Here is a 15623-nt window from a genome sequence, read left to right as displayed (position 1 = left end):
ACACACACCCCTCTCTCTCTCACTCACACACACACATACACATGCACTCTCTCTTCTCACACCCCCTCACACACACATGGATACTCTCTGTCTCTCTCTCTCTCCCCCCATGCACACACACACACACACACACACACACATGTAGAAACTCTCATACACAAATATACACATGCACATGCACCCGCCCTCACACCTCTCTCTCTCTCTCTCTCTCTCTCTCTCTCTAATGCATACACATGAACACTCTCTTCTCACACCCCCTCACACACACATAGAAACTCTCTCTCTTTCTCTCTCTCCCCACACACCCCCTCAAACACATAGGAACTCTCTCTCTCTCTCCTGACACACACACACACACACATGTATGCACACACACCCACACACACTTACACACTCATCTCTATGACTATGTGTGTACATACACACATGTCGATGATTGTGTAATGTTGACTTCATGCATGCATGCATCGTGCAAGTGTCTTGATTATGTGCATGTGCTAGTGTGTGTATATACGTGTGCCTGTGTGTATGGTGTGAGTGTGTGTACATGTGTATTTTTGTGTTTATGTGTGTCCATGGTGTGAGTGCGTGTACATGTGTATTTTTGTGTTTATGTGTGTCCATGTGTGAGTTTGTGTGCATGTATGTGTGTGCGAGCATGTGAATGTGTATGTGTGTGCATCTTTGTGTCTGTGTGTGCACATGCACGTATGTGTGTGTGTGTGTGTGTGCATGTACACGTGTAAATGTGTATGCGTGTGCATCTATGTATACATGTGTGCATGTGTGGGTGTGCACACATGTATACATATGTATAAAGTGGATGTGGATGTGGATGTATGAATGTAGACGTCCATGTGTGTACACGGGTACTTATGTACGTGAGTGTGTGTATGTGTGTATATGTATGTGCTAATGTGCATGCATATGCATGTATGTGTGTGTGCAAGCTTGAGTATGTGTGTGTGTCTGCCTTCATGTGTGTGCATGTATACATGTACTTTTATGTGTGTGCATGTATGCGTGTGTATGTCTCTCTCTCTCTCTCTCTCTCTCTCTCTCTCTCTCACAGAGACAATCTCCCATGTACGCACACACATACATCCTCTCTCTCCTCACATGCACGCACATATGTGATGGTCCCAAATCTAACCATATCTTAATCGTACAACTTAATATTAGAAAACATTAAAACTCACTTAATTGTGCTATTTTTACATAGCAATACAATCAAATCAATCCTCTCAAATAGCAAAATAAGCATGCATGCCATATCTAAGATTCTTATCACATAAGCAAAGAATCATGTAATCTCAAACAAACATTCACATAATATTAATCTCTTTGAATTAAAGTATAGCATCTCCAATCAATCACAATGTATGTGTCTATCTCAAGATTCTATCATCATCACCATGATTGACAACATGGTTAGTCATAATGACCAAAATCGAGTCAATCTAGGGCTTTCTCCAATGCCCATCCACCCAACCTCCACACTGGACATCACGGTATCCCGAGTATGCCTTTTTATGAATCTCATCCTCTCATGGTTCTACCACATGGCTCCCATAGGGCATAAATCTCGTTCTCTGTCCGGTGTTCCCTATCTAAGGATGGTCGGCCTGAAAAATCTCATGTCGAGTCTCATCATACACATGTATATCAATCAGTCATGCGCGTGCATATCAATCATTCATCTCAAAACAAAGCAATCATAACTCATACATGTCATCTCACACTCATCTTTAGTCCATATTCTTTCAAGGCATGCATATTCAAATCAATTTCAAGTATAAAACAAGCTTTTAATTTAAAGTCTTTTTCTCTTTATCTTTTAAGTCACATGGGAATCCTTATTTTCAACATAATGAATTATCATGTTTTAATGCGCAAGGTCATCTCTAGTCACTATAGCTAAGTCTTAACTATGCTTATGTGTTAGTCCATCCGGTCTATATAGATAAGATAGTCAATCTTAATAGCAATTTCTAAGGCAAAGCCTAATAACTGGTCTCTTTGGGAGAGTAATATCTTCCAATCTGTTTGGAATTAGAGAAAAGTCAAAACTACAGAGTTTCATGAATTCTAATGCTCTATAAAGCACGACTCAGTGATGGTTCTCTAAAAATGAGTTCTAAGGTCTCTTTGAGAGCATTCAAAACAGCCAAATTTGTGTTTTCAGCATGAAATTATCAAAAACAGCCAAGTGTCCCACTTTGCACTCGAATAACTCAAAAACGAAAGGAATTTTAGCTTTCTAGAGTTTCTTGCCGTCTAAAACTTTCATGTTTACATCAAAATCTAATTCTGAACATAGGGAAAGATGAACTCTTCGCAAAATAGCCCCTCATAAAGGTTTTACCTAGAATCTAGTACTAGTCAAATATTCTATTTTCTAATTCTTTATCTCCAAAAGTGTTATTCTATGAGTCTTTAGACTAAGGTGATCATTTATAATTAATAAATTCAACCGTTAAGCATTCCATACCTCAACTCAGATTCTCATATACATGTTTATCGATTTATTTATTTAATCTCAAAAGAATTTAAAGAAAAATAAGAAAAAGAGTGTTTGTGTACTTCTCCGATATATTTTCTGATGTCTTCATTGATTGGGAATCCATGTCTACTCTCCCAGAAGTTGTGGAACAGCTGCTTGTAGATTTGGCAAGCCTCTCAGATCTGCTATCAGGGCTGCAATCTGCAATAGGTATAACTTCGCGCATAGTTATCAGATACTAGTCATGTAGATACTTAAAATTACCATAACGCATGCGGTCTACAATCAACCCAACTGGGTGGAATCGCCCAAAAGCAATTGTATGTGAAAGTCGACTCTAAAAATACATCACGTTTTACTTTTTTTATCAAATTTTGATTTGCATGTCCATCTACACACTTAAAGGCTTCCTTTGATTATACTAACTAATTGAAAACTCAAATCTTGAGTTTTTACTTAATTTTAACACTTAGAATCTTTACCTGCTAAAAAACCACTGAAAACCTGTTGGAATTCATTACTGAAATCTATAGCATCCAAAACTTAGGATTATCTTTAATCATAACTTGGTTAATCTCAGAGGTATGTTACTACATACACGTGCAATAACCCTATATCTATCTCTCTCTGTGTGCATGTATGCACGTATCATGTGCGTGTGTCTATGTGGTGTGTGTGTGTCTGTGTGGTGTGCGTGTGTGTGTATAGATCTATTTATATATACATGCTTACATACATGTAGATACATACATACATACGGGTGTGTCTATGGAGCGAGCACCAGTTAGTGAGCAGATTAGGTTAAAAGATGCTTACCAGTGCATGAGCAAGCAAGAGTGAGCTAAAAGATGTATGGATATGTACAAATGTAGTAATTAATCTCGTAAAGGAATACTAAACTACCTATATTTACTAACATCAAATAATAAGTTGATCATGAATTGACAAGCAATTTACAAATAATACAACATAAAAAATATACCAGTGGTAATACTGAAGCAAAAAGAAGTAACATTATAGTGCTAGTTTTTAGGAGAATCTGAGACATATGGCATTACATGATAACTTCAAAGAAAAAATTTCTACCACATGGAGATGCCTATGCTGGTATTTCTACAATCACAAAATAGTGCTATACTAGGTATTCCTGGTCTACCAAAAAGGAGGCAAAGGAACTGTGGCCTAATGTGAAGTAGAAGGGTAGCTCCTTACAGCTTTTGTGAGCATGTCCTTCAAAACATGTTCAGCTCTTTTTGCTTGATTGATGTGCATATTGTTATTCACATCTTACACAAGCACCATCAAAAACACAAAATATATATGCTTCCAAGTAAGATATGTCTTCTTGTTATTTATCCTTTCCATAAATGCACCACATGATCTGGAGGGTTGCTTTTCTATTATCACTTCAAATGGTGGCATCCCTTGCTCATCAGCATCCTTCGTTTTTCAGATAGAACATTTCTTTGACACCATCCTTATATACGACTCCATTAACAATCTCTACTTTCATGTCCAATGCTTGTTGAATCTATTCAAATGCAACTTTAGATATACCTCTTCTATATAGGGAAACTTATGGCTTTTTTCCCCAAGAAGGTCATTGTCACCGTGTGAAGTTGTGGATGTTGGGAGATCCTCAAGTGAAATACCAATATCAAAACCTACACGAGTGATTCCCCAATTTTCAAGGAGGTGCCCTTTGCAATGGGCCATACATCAGGAACACTAGGGGGTGGATGTAAAACTAGTGTTTGAATCTTCCATGTATGTCTCACATCAATATTGTAGAAATAGCACATCTTATCCTTTGTCCATTGTGACGACTAACAATCACTTGAAAAACAAGGAGCGACATCCCCACCTCGCCAACTACACATCACATTTACGACTCTTTGCCCAATGATGGCACTTTCCCCTACTTGTCTTTGGAACTCTCCTAACAGCCCACTTTGTATCATGAATTTCTTTTTCCATTACTACAATTGTTTATCTGTATCATGCTCCAAGTTTATCATTGCATCCTTTGCCTTTACAGAGTCCACCCAGTCTACTTTCACAGAGATAAATTATGGTCTATGACTATAATTAGCAGCATTTTCCTCTTCTCCTTGGTGAAGAGGTCTCTTTGCTCAAATATTCTTCTTCTCCCCCTTGAATTTATCCTATATGTAAACATTGGATTTCCCATCATTGCATCACTAACTATTCGTGAAGTGGATCCAAGACATGGGCTGGTCTTTTGCCTTGACAAAGTTCTATCTATTAGCATTTAAAGATCAGGTCCACTACCAATGTATTTTTTCTCCATGAAAGCTAGTTGTCGAGTGCATTGCAAGATTACATTTATCAGATCTGTGACACAAGCATCATAGAGGCTAATTTTGTGCTTATAACCCTCTTTTGCTAGCCAACTCCCATGTTTTGATTCTAATAGATTAGTCCTGGGCACCAATGCATTGATTGTGGGATCCCCACCCTACACACAGACACACACACACAAGATTCTTAGGTCTTGACATGATCTCATTTTAAGAAGAAAACATATATCTTACAAACAACAAAGACATTTTATGCACCTATACAAGAAAGTCTCCCCAATGTCCTACTCTAAAATGCTACCGATTGAGCTAGCTATCAAGTTTTGCAATGCTCTTTTCTGCAACTTTACCTGTTACCCACCAGCACGAGTTTTTCTAAACTGTACAAGAGCATCATCTTTTGTCTTTACATGTCCTCCACTTTTCAAAATTAATTCCCTAGCAATAATCATCTGAATCTTTTTGGGACCTACATTGTGGTCCATGCTAACTACTGGAGCAACAAGTTATTTTGTGTTTCTCAAAGCTTCTCTACACATCCCCTTTGGTACCTCATGTGTATGCATCCCTCGCTGTATTAAACAGTCTGCTGTGGGAAGAGTCTTTGGGCATAAAGTAGTATACACACACTGAGCATATCCCCACACACATAGGAACATGCTTACAAAAGAAGCACTCCAAGTTCCCAAAACTACCCATTTCCAAAGAGACCTTTGGAGGAGACTTCAATAGTTTCACTTTCCTATAAAGTCTATTTGGAACCTTTGAATGGGAAAGGAACAAACATCTTTCATTCATACACTGATAGGTTCCACCACAAAAGTTTTTTCTTAGAGTAAATGTTTTGTTGGATCTGGTTTGTGTTTGTGGTTTTGTCCATACATTTACATCGTGTTTCTGTTACATTCCCTCCATTTACACCGATAGGTTCCACCACAAAAGCTTTTTCTTAAAATAACAACATTTTCTTGGATCTGATTGTTGGTGTCTGTGGTTTTGTCCATGTATTTACATCATACTTATGTTCCATTCCCTCCATCCCTTTTCCATCATACTTATAAATAGAATTCCCAACACAAAGCTTGGGTAGGTCAGTCACTTTACCCTTGTATTCACATTCTTCCACCACCTTTCTGAGGAGATCAATATGGGGAAGAGTCCGAATTATTTGGAATGCTAACACTGGTTCTTGAAATATAGTCTCTGCTTCAATATCCAGGATAATTTTTTCATCGCATGATCCTTCTTATCTGGCTTCCTCATTAATTACTCTATGAAAGAATATCACTCTATCATAATTTCTATGGCACAACAAGTCAAAAGTTTCACTTTATTACAGAAAGAAAAAGGGAGTGCTACTCACATTGGAGAGTTGAAACCCTCACTTTGTTGTGTTACATTGATGTTGTAGTGGAACCTAGAAGACTCTAGGTTGCTTTGATCTACTCTTGCTAAAAAGCAGGAAGATAAACTACATTCAAGTATGTAATGTTTCTCACTGTCAATCCCTTTATAGACAAGGGTTAGACAAAGAACTTGATAAACCCCATCCATTTCAATCAATTCCTCTAACACCACATCATGATTGCAGTTAAGCTATTCTTGTAGCGTTTTATGTGAAGCCACAGACTTTCCATCTATGAAAGGAACTTCAATAGAAGTTTCTCCATTATTTCCTAAGAAAATCTTTGCAGCCCTACAACAGTAATAGATTAATTATTTATTTACTATTTTACATTCACTTTTATTTCATTTTGATATCTTATAAACCTCACATATATTATCGATTAGTTATAATTCATTTAAAACATTACTATATGTTATTCAGTAAAAAAATATCAAAATAAGTTTTCTATTTTAATTCAAAACTAATATTTATCAATAATGATAAAAAATTCTATTTTATGTGAATAGTAATCTAATCATTAAATAAAAAATAATATTTTCTTATGATTTATTCAAAAAAAATTATTTAATAAGAAATAAGTACATATATATATTTACATAAATAAATATATGTATGTATATATATATATATATATATATGTATGTATGTATGTATGTATGTATGTATATTTATTGATATCTTTCAATAGTTTATAATTTTATTTTATTTTTTATTAATTTATTTTAATAAGACATCAATAATTTATAAGTATTAATATATATTTGTGTATTTAACTTAATTGACCATTATCGATAGCTATAATAATGTATTTTAATAAGACATCAATAATTTATAAGTATTAATATATATGTGTATTTTTATTTAATTAAAAAAGACATCTAATAAAAAATTTAATATTAATATTCTATAAGTGACCCTCCCGAGATGATTGCTTTGGTAGACTATTAGTACTCAAAACTTTTCCATAGGACAAAGTTTTGAGTACTAAAATAGTCTACCAAAGCAATCATCTCATAGGACAAAGTTTTTGAGTACTAATAGTCTACCAAAGCAATCATCTCATAGGACAAAGTTTTGAGTACTAAAATAGTCTACCAAAGCAATCATCTCACCGGGGGGGGGGGGGGGTCACTAATAGTCTACACACACACACACACACACACACACACACACATATATATGGGGATCTGTATTGTAGCTCTTCAAATACTCAAATTAAACTAAAATGATTGGCATGATCTCTATATCAAGAAAAAAAAAAGATTGAGCCTATTTAACCTAATTACAACCTCATATAGGTTGTAATTAAGAAAAAAAAAGATTGAGTCTAATTCAATTAGGAAAAAAAATATTGAGTCTTTTTTTCTCTATCAAGAAAAAAAATATTGAGTCTATTTTAGACAAAAAACCTAATTACAACCTCGTATAGGTTGTAATTAAACTCTACGTCTAATGTCTTCACAAACTTCAATGTTTTTGCTCTCCACGCACGGCTGTGAGGTGGCAACACAAGAGAGGTCGGCAAACGCAAGCGAGAGGTTGCTCTCCATGCACGGCTGTGAAGCGACAACGCAGGAGATGGCAGCAGGACGCAAGGGAGAGGGTGGTGGATGCAAGGCAAACTCTCATAGTATTGCGCTCTCTCTCTCTTTCTCTCATGATATTGTGCTCTCTCTCTCTTTCTCTCTCTCTCTCTCTCTCTCTCTCTCAATGAAGAGAGATCTACACCTCGGGCAATACTCCCCTTTCAAGTTTGACATCAATCCCAAGAAAAAGGTAGAGTGTACAACTCTCTCCTCATTCTCAGTATTGTCTAGGCTTGTTTTATTTTTTGGCTCGAGTTTTTTTCTGCCACGTCCATAGCTACGAGCTATCCAATGTCCAAGATCTTTCAATGCAAACATTAGCATCTATACGTTTGAAGAGTTGTTTTCATTGGCTTCTAATAAGTAATAAAAAATCGACTCTGCCCTCCTTTGTCAAAGTCGCCATCGCCTACCTCCTCATGTTGATCGTCGTGTCTAAACCCAATGTCCAAGCTTGGTTTTATGACTTATCTAGCCACCATGGCATTCAATCGCGCTGAGCACGATTGAATGGCATGGCCAAATAAGCCATGGAACTAAGCTTGTGGACAAAGCTCCTTGACTCTTCCATGTCCATAGCTACGAAGCTCGTCGCATCATAATATGGTAAACAAAGCTCGTTCTCATGCTTGCGTCATGTCCAAACCCAATGTCAAAGCTTGATTCCATGGCTTATATAAGGCATGGAACCAAGATTGTGGACAAATGGTAGGCACAATAGGTGTTGACATCATGAAGTGTTGTAAACTCTCTCCCAGAGTTGTCTGAGAGGAAAAAGATGATAGACAAGCACACAAACATTTCCACTGCTCTCTTAGGGGAAATCAAGGTAAGGTCTTTAGATGGATACTATAACCTAGAGGTGTTGTAAACTCTCTCCCAGAGTTGTCTGAGAGGAAAAAGATGATAGACAAGCACACAAACATTTCCACTGCTCTCTTAGGGGAAATCAAGGTAAGGTCTTTAGATGGATACTATAACCTAGAGGATGATATGCTTGGGCGAGGGAGTGTTGATCAAAATGCACTTGTGACTGTTCTCAAGGGCAAGGGGACCAAGGAGGAAAAACTCTGAATTGCAATTGTATATTTGCTAGCAGTAGAAGCAAAAGTTGAAGCTATTGAAGAATATCATCTATAGAACAAGTGAGGTTCTCACAGGGAGAGAGTTTGTGGAACACCTTGGAGTTTTAGGAAGGAAAATGGGTTTTGGGGGTAACACACAACCACAGTAGCCATTCATATCCAACCTTAGTAAAAAAAAATTGTAAGATCATGATGATTTGTATTAATAAGATGTTGCTACTGTAGAAATCAAGTTGAGGAGTACTTTAATGAGTATGCTTAAGCTTAGAGAGTGTTCCTCTTGTGATCACATGTTTCGACGCATATGTATGTGGTGTTGTGAGGTAAATGTCTTTGTTGCCATTAGAAATGGGAGTCCTCTAATTGGTCGTATGACCTCGTGTCAAACATTGGGCCATGCCATTGCTATATGGCCTATAGGACCACGCAACTACTTGGTTCTCTTAGAATTGCTTCTATGCCCACCTTCATTGCTTTGACTGTGGCACTATCCACTAGGTATGGTTGACACCTATTTTTTAAACCTTACTCCCTAGTTGAGATGGGCCTCTACTGTAACCCCATTGTTTTTTCTAAATTGCATGGGCAATATCTAAGGATGTCTTCTCTTACCCTTTGTGTTCCTGATAATATCCTCATCCTTTTGACAATATCCTCAAAGACTACCATACAAGCTACAATTCATCTTCACTCTATTTCTTTTCCTCTCAATATTCACATCTCAAAGTTTGTGCAAGCAAGATGACAATCATTCCACTTCAATCACGTGATGCACACGAGACCACTCTCTATGATCATAATCACACAAAACTGCATAACTATGCCATCTTCCTTTTGTATAGATTGAGCTATCTATGAACAACCATAAAATAACCATGTCACTCCATCCTTACAATACACAAGATTAAACCCCTTATCAAGAACATGATAATCCTTCCATTCCATCTCAAAGTACACACAATGCTCCACATAAGACCATGATACTATCTGCATGCTTGTTGCATTGTGACCAAACAATTGTGCTATTCTTGACACACAAATAAAACTCCATGTCTGCAAACATGAGACCATGATGCATTGCAAGAAAATATCCCATCCATGGTGGATGGGAATTATCATGCTTTTGATCACTCCATGGAGGTTAACGGTGTTGAAGGGGGAAATCATGAAAGAGGGGAATATGTTGAAGAATCAAGTTCTCAACAAGAAAGTGCATAGGAGACAAATGTGCCAAAAAGTGCAGGTAAGAGGAAGATAGAGATATTAACTAGTACATGTCAAGATTTCCTAAAGAGGATTAGGGTGAATTTTACGACACCACCTCCAAAAATCCCTCCTTGTAGGCTCATTCCGATAAAAGCAATCAGAACATTAAGTCCATCAAGAGAGAAAACTCTATCAATGTCTTTGAAGATGGGTGGTTACTTGAAGAGTAAGAAGTCCTTCATTGTTTCCATCCTTAATTTAGAGGGCCCCTGACAGATGAGAGGAGAGAGTCTTGGAGTGATGCATGGAAGACTATGAATGATAGGTTTAAGCAACTCTTGAACACAAATGTAGAGTGGGGTCCATACCTTAGGGGCAAAATGATCCACATACTTAATGAAAACAATCGCCACAAAGCATTCATGGATTGCATCAAATGTGGTGAGTATTATATTATAATTATTTATGTTGATAGTCAAATCTTGTCTTTTACTTATTTATAATTGTGTTCTTGATACTGAAGAATACCAAAATGATTTGTCGATGCACTTCAGTGTTGTTTGTGATTTTGTTTCATTTGAGAACAATGATGTTGGGGAACTCTTATTTTCTCTCACCCGATTAAATAAGTAAGAAATTTCTCTCCCGGATTGAACTTATTTATTCTCTCATCTGATTGACCAATGTGCATTTTAGGTTGTTGATTGAAATGATGTCTTGTGTGGTAGGGTCAATGAGTTTGGGTATGTTCCCAACACATTTCGAGATAAACTTTTTCAGATTAGGAAACTTGGGGAATCATACCTTACTACTCTTATTGCTGAATTTAATGAAGAAGATAAGAAATGGATTGAAGAAAAGTTGAGCAAGATAGTTGAAGCAAGAGGAAAAAAGGGTTGGTACAAGATTCCAATTCAAATACTCACACAAGTTGTTTTCAAGGTAATTTCCTACTCGTAACTTGCATTTCTAAAAATGTCAGATTACATGTATGTCTTCTATTTGCAAAGCGAAAACATGAATTTACTTCAGCCCATTCTTTGCAAGGCTAGAAAACATGTTATTTACAGTTGAACTGTTTCTTATATACTTCTTGACCTCTTAAATTAATCATTAATGACACTTACTAAAATCAGCTTATGCAATAAGCAAGTGGCTTCTTAAGCTTGTACCATAGAAAATGATCTCTCAATGCTAGAAATAGCTTGTGTATAGGTGTAACAAGAATAAGAAAAAGGTACAGTTGACTATTGTATTACAAGAACTCAAAGGATACACACTTACTCTTCTAAGTTGCAAGTCTTCATGCATATATGACGGTGTATCATTGCAAGTCCATATGGTTTCTAGTAGAGGTATGCTCTCAAGTGAACCCACACTCGGTTGGACATGGAAAAAAATATAGCACCAGATGAATAGATGGATCTATATCAACAACATAAGTCTGTATATCAATTTATAAGAGTAAGTGTGTATCCTTTGAGTTCTTGTAATACCATAGTCAATTATACCTTTTTCTTATTTTTGTTATACCTATACACAGGCTGTTTCTAGTATTGAGAGAGATCATTGTCCATGGTGGTTGGACATGGAAAAAAATATAGTACCAGATGAAGAGATGGATCTATATCAACAACATAAGTCTATATTACTTCTATGAGCACAGCCTAAGATTACAGATGAGGTAAGTGAGAATTGTTTATCTTTCATGTGTTATAATATAATTACATGATGTAACATGTGTTTTGCATGTGTGTCATATGTTTAGAATACTCCCATTGCATTCCATGCCTAGTCTACTGCATCGACAGCCACATTACTCATGCCACCTAGAAAGACAACTTTTAGAATAGGCCTTGCAAGCAAGCAAGATGCAAGTAACACAAGCAGGGAGTAGTAGCATTGGTGGAGAGGAAACTGATAACGTTGGAGATCCACCAATAGACATTTTGGAACCAAAAGGTGAGTTAACTCCCCATACATATCACAATGAAGATCCCTACTTGACCTAGCCATGCTAATATTTAAAATGGTAACATGAATTATATTTGCCTTTAAGATATTGTTAGAGAAGGATGAGTGCATTTATGAGCACCTACTAGAATCCTACTTTGCTAAGGTCATAAGTATTTCCAAACTTAAGTAAAGTTATTCCCACTAATGTGCATTGAAATATAATTTCCTCTAACTAACATACATATTTCTTTTGCAGATTTAGAACAAAGCCAAACAACCTAGAATACCATTGATGCCTTCTTGTTTGGAACATCATTCCGTGTTTTAATTCTTGTGTTTGTTTATTTAGATTCAAAAACTTTTTACATGTAGAGCTTCGAACATTATCAACATTATCTCTGTTTCACTATTATAGACATTTGTTATGATCAATCTAGGTTTCTTGCCTTTGTTTATTATGACTAAGAAGCTCCTTTTACTATTGCAGCTTTAAACATTATGGACATTATCTCAGTTTTACTATTGTGGACATTTCTTATGATTTAAGTAGATTTACGATCTTAAACATTGCTTATTTGTGAAGGTATTGTCAATGTTATTACATTTTATAACTTCATTTAATTTTATGTTATGCCAAATTTTTCACATTGATGAGAAAAAAGTGGTACATGGTTTGTGAATTAATTTGTTGAATTCACTATTAACTTTGGAATGTTGCTTAATACTTCTATTGGCATTGTCTCTTCTAGGCACTTCATGATGAAAGAGTGTAATCAATGACAAAACTCAAATATGTTCGCTCAATCATGCTCACACACCTAAACCATTTTAAAAAAAAGGAAATATGCTCGCTCAATTATGCTCGCTTTTTGGCCATCCCCCATACTGTATACATAATATATATGTGCGTGTGTGTATGTATGTATTTATCTATGTTTGGATAGGTATGTATATTCTCTCTCTTACACGTGCACATAATATAACATTAGAAGATATATATGTGTGTGTATGTGGAGGGGTGGGCAATTTGTTTTCTAATGTATTATATATATATATATATATATATATATATATATATATATATATATATAAGAAAATCATTCAATGAGAAAATGACTTGATGGTGACAATTAATTGTGAGCCCCAATGCATCTAGGTGTGTGGGAAAGAAACCCCCAAAGACTATCTTCTCTTTTCCTTTCTCCTTTTCAAAAATTATCCCTCTCCTTTCTCCACACTTTGTCTTGTATAGATTGTTGTCATTGACCAATTAAGGGAACAATATGTCATGAAATGAATTGTTAATGCATTGACCCACTATCTGATTAGCCCATTATAGTCTTGTTTTTTTTTTGTCACCACCATGGTTCTACTCTAATGTTACATCGGCTTTCTTAATAAGCTATCAACGAATGTCTTCAAAAATAGAACTAATCAGTGTGCAATATGTAGAACTTAATTCTAACTCAGAACTTATTTTACTGTGTTAAGCTTAGATGTCAAGTTTAATTAATCTTTATTGTTGGTATTTATTTATGTTCAAATACGAAAGTTCTTAAATTGTAACATTGATAAAGTTTTGAATTAATATATTACATATTATCCATGGTAACTTTTTTGGGACGTGGCACAAGGAGAGGAGAGAAGAGAAATCCTCAATTTCTAAAAAATAAGAGAACATGTCCCTCGAGCCCCACCATTCACAATCTATACCTCTATATTATATTATCTTAAGAGATTTGAATTTTGAATTTGAACGCGTGGAGAGGAGGTGATGAGTGCCTTGGGGGGGGAGAGAGCATTTAGAGCACCTCTTTTCAATCACAAGGTCTTTTGTTAATTTGACTTTTGAATTTGAAGAAGTGAAAAAAGAGAATGCATTCAAACACTTTATTTGGGGGAGATGATTAGATTAGATACCTAGATTTTTACTTATATATATATATTTATGTAAAAACCACACATAATAGATATGCACACACTATACATACACACACATACATATATATAATATACATGCGCACACACATACACACACACACACACATATGTATACACACACAAACACACATATACATACACACGCATACATACACAGATACATGCACACACACAAATACACACATACACATGCACAAATACACACATGCACGTACGCACACATACACACACAGTGCCCTAGGGACATGGGGACACACACACAGACACACATGTACACACAAGCACACACCTTACCCGAGGGGTGGGAGTGCACACACACACACACACACACACACCTTACCTGAGGGGCGGGCATGCACATATATGCAGGGACACACACACACACACACACACACACAAATACACATGCATCACACAGTACCTGGGGGGCGGGGGTGCACACACACGTGCACACACGCGCGTACACATAGACAAACATAAATATTCACATATACACGCACACATGTATATACACGCACACACGTATACACATGCACACGCGCACACACACACACACATGTGCACATACACACACAGACACATATGTGCACACGCACACACAGGCACTACCCTACTACCCTAGGGGCAAGGGGCACACACACACGTGCGCACACACACATAGACAAACATAAATATTCACATATACACGCACACATGTATATACACGCACACACGTATACACATGCACACGCGCGCGCACACACACACACACATGTGCACATACACACACACATATGTGCACACGCACACACAGGCACTACCCTAAGGGCAGGGGACACACAAGCACTACCCTAGGGGCAAGGGGCACACACACACACACACACACACGTGTACACATGTATAAACCTTACCTGAGGGGTGAGTGCACACACACACACACACAAGCACTACCCTAGGGGTAGGGGCACACACACAAAAACATACACATGCACACACAATACTCGAGGGGCGGGGGTGCACACACACACACAAACTAATACACACATACATGTGCACACACGCGCACACACAAACACACAGACACACACAAATACACACATAAGCATACATACACACTATCTAATACACACACACACACATACACACACAAATATTCATGCACAAAAGCACTACCCTAGGGGCAAGGGGCATACAGACAAAGTACCAGGATGCACACACACACACACTAATATATATACACACACACATGTGTACACACAAACATTAATATACACACACGTACTAATACACACACACACACACACACACACACACACACACACACACACTAATATATATATACACACACACAAATACACATGCACACACAGTACTCGCGGGGGGAGGATACACACACACACGTACACACACACGCACAAAAACAGAGACACACAAACACATACATACACACACAAATACGCACACACACGCACACATGTACACACACACTATCCTAGAGGCAAGGGGGGCACACACACACACACACAAATAAACACACGCACACACTACTTGAGGGAAAAGAGGGTTTTTTTCTTTTTTTGGGGGGGGGAGGGGACACACACACTCACACTACCTAAGGGGGAAGAGAGTTAGGTG

This window comes from Cibotium barometz, chromosome 51, assembly GCF_041138505.1.
Source record: "Cibotium barometz isolate CiBa-2024 chromosome 51, ASM4113850v1, whole genome shotgun sequence".
Lineage (NCBI taxonomy): Eukaryota > Viridiplantae > Streptophyta > Polypodiopsida > Cyatheales > Cibotiaceae > Cibotium > Cibotium barometz.
The sequence above is the reverse complement of the archived record's forward strand: the minus strand, read 5'-3'. Positions refer to the sequence as shown.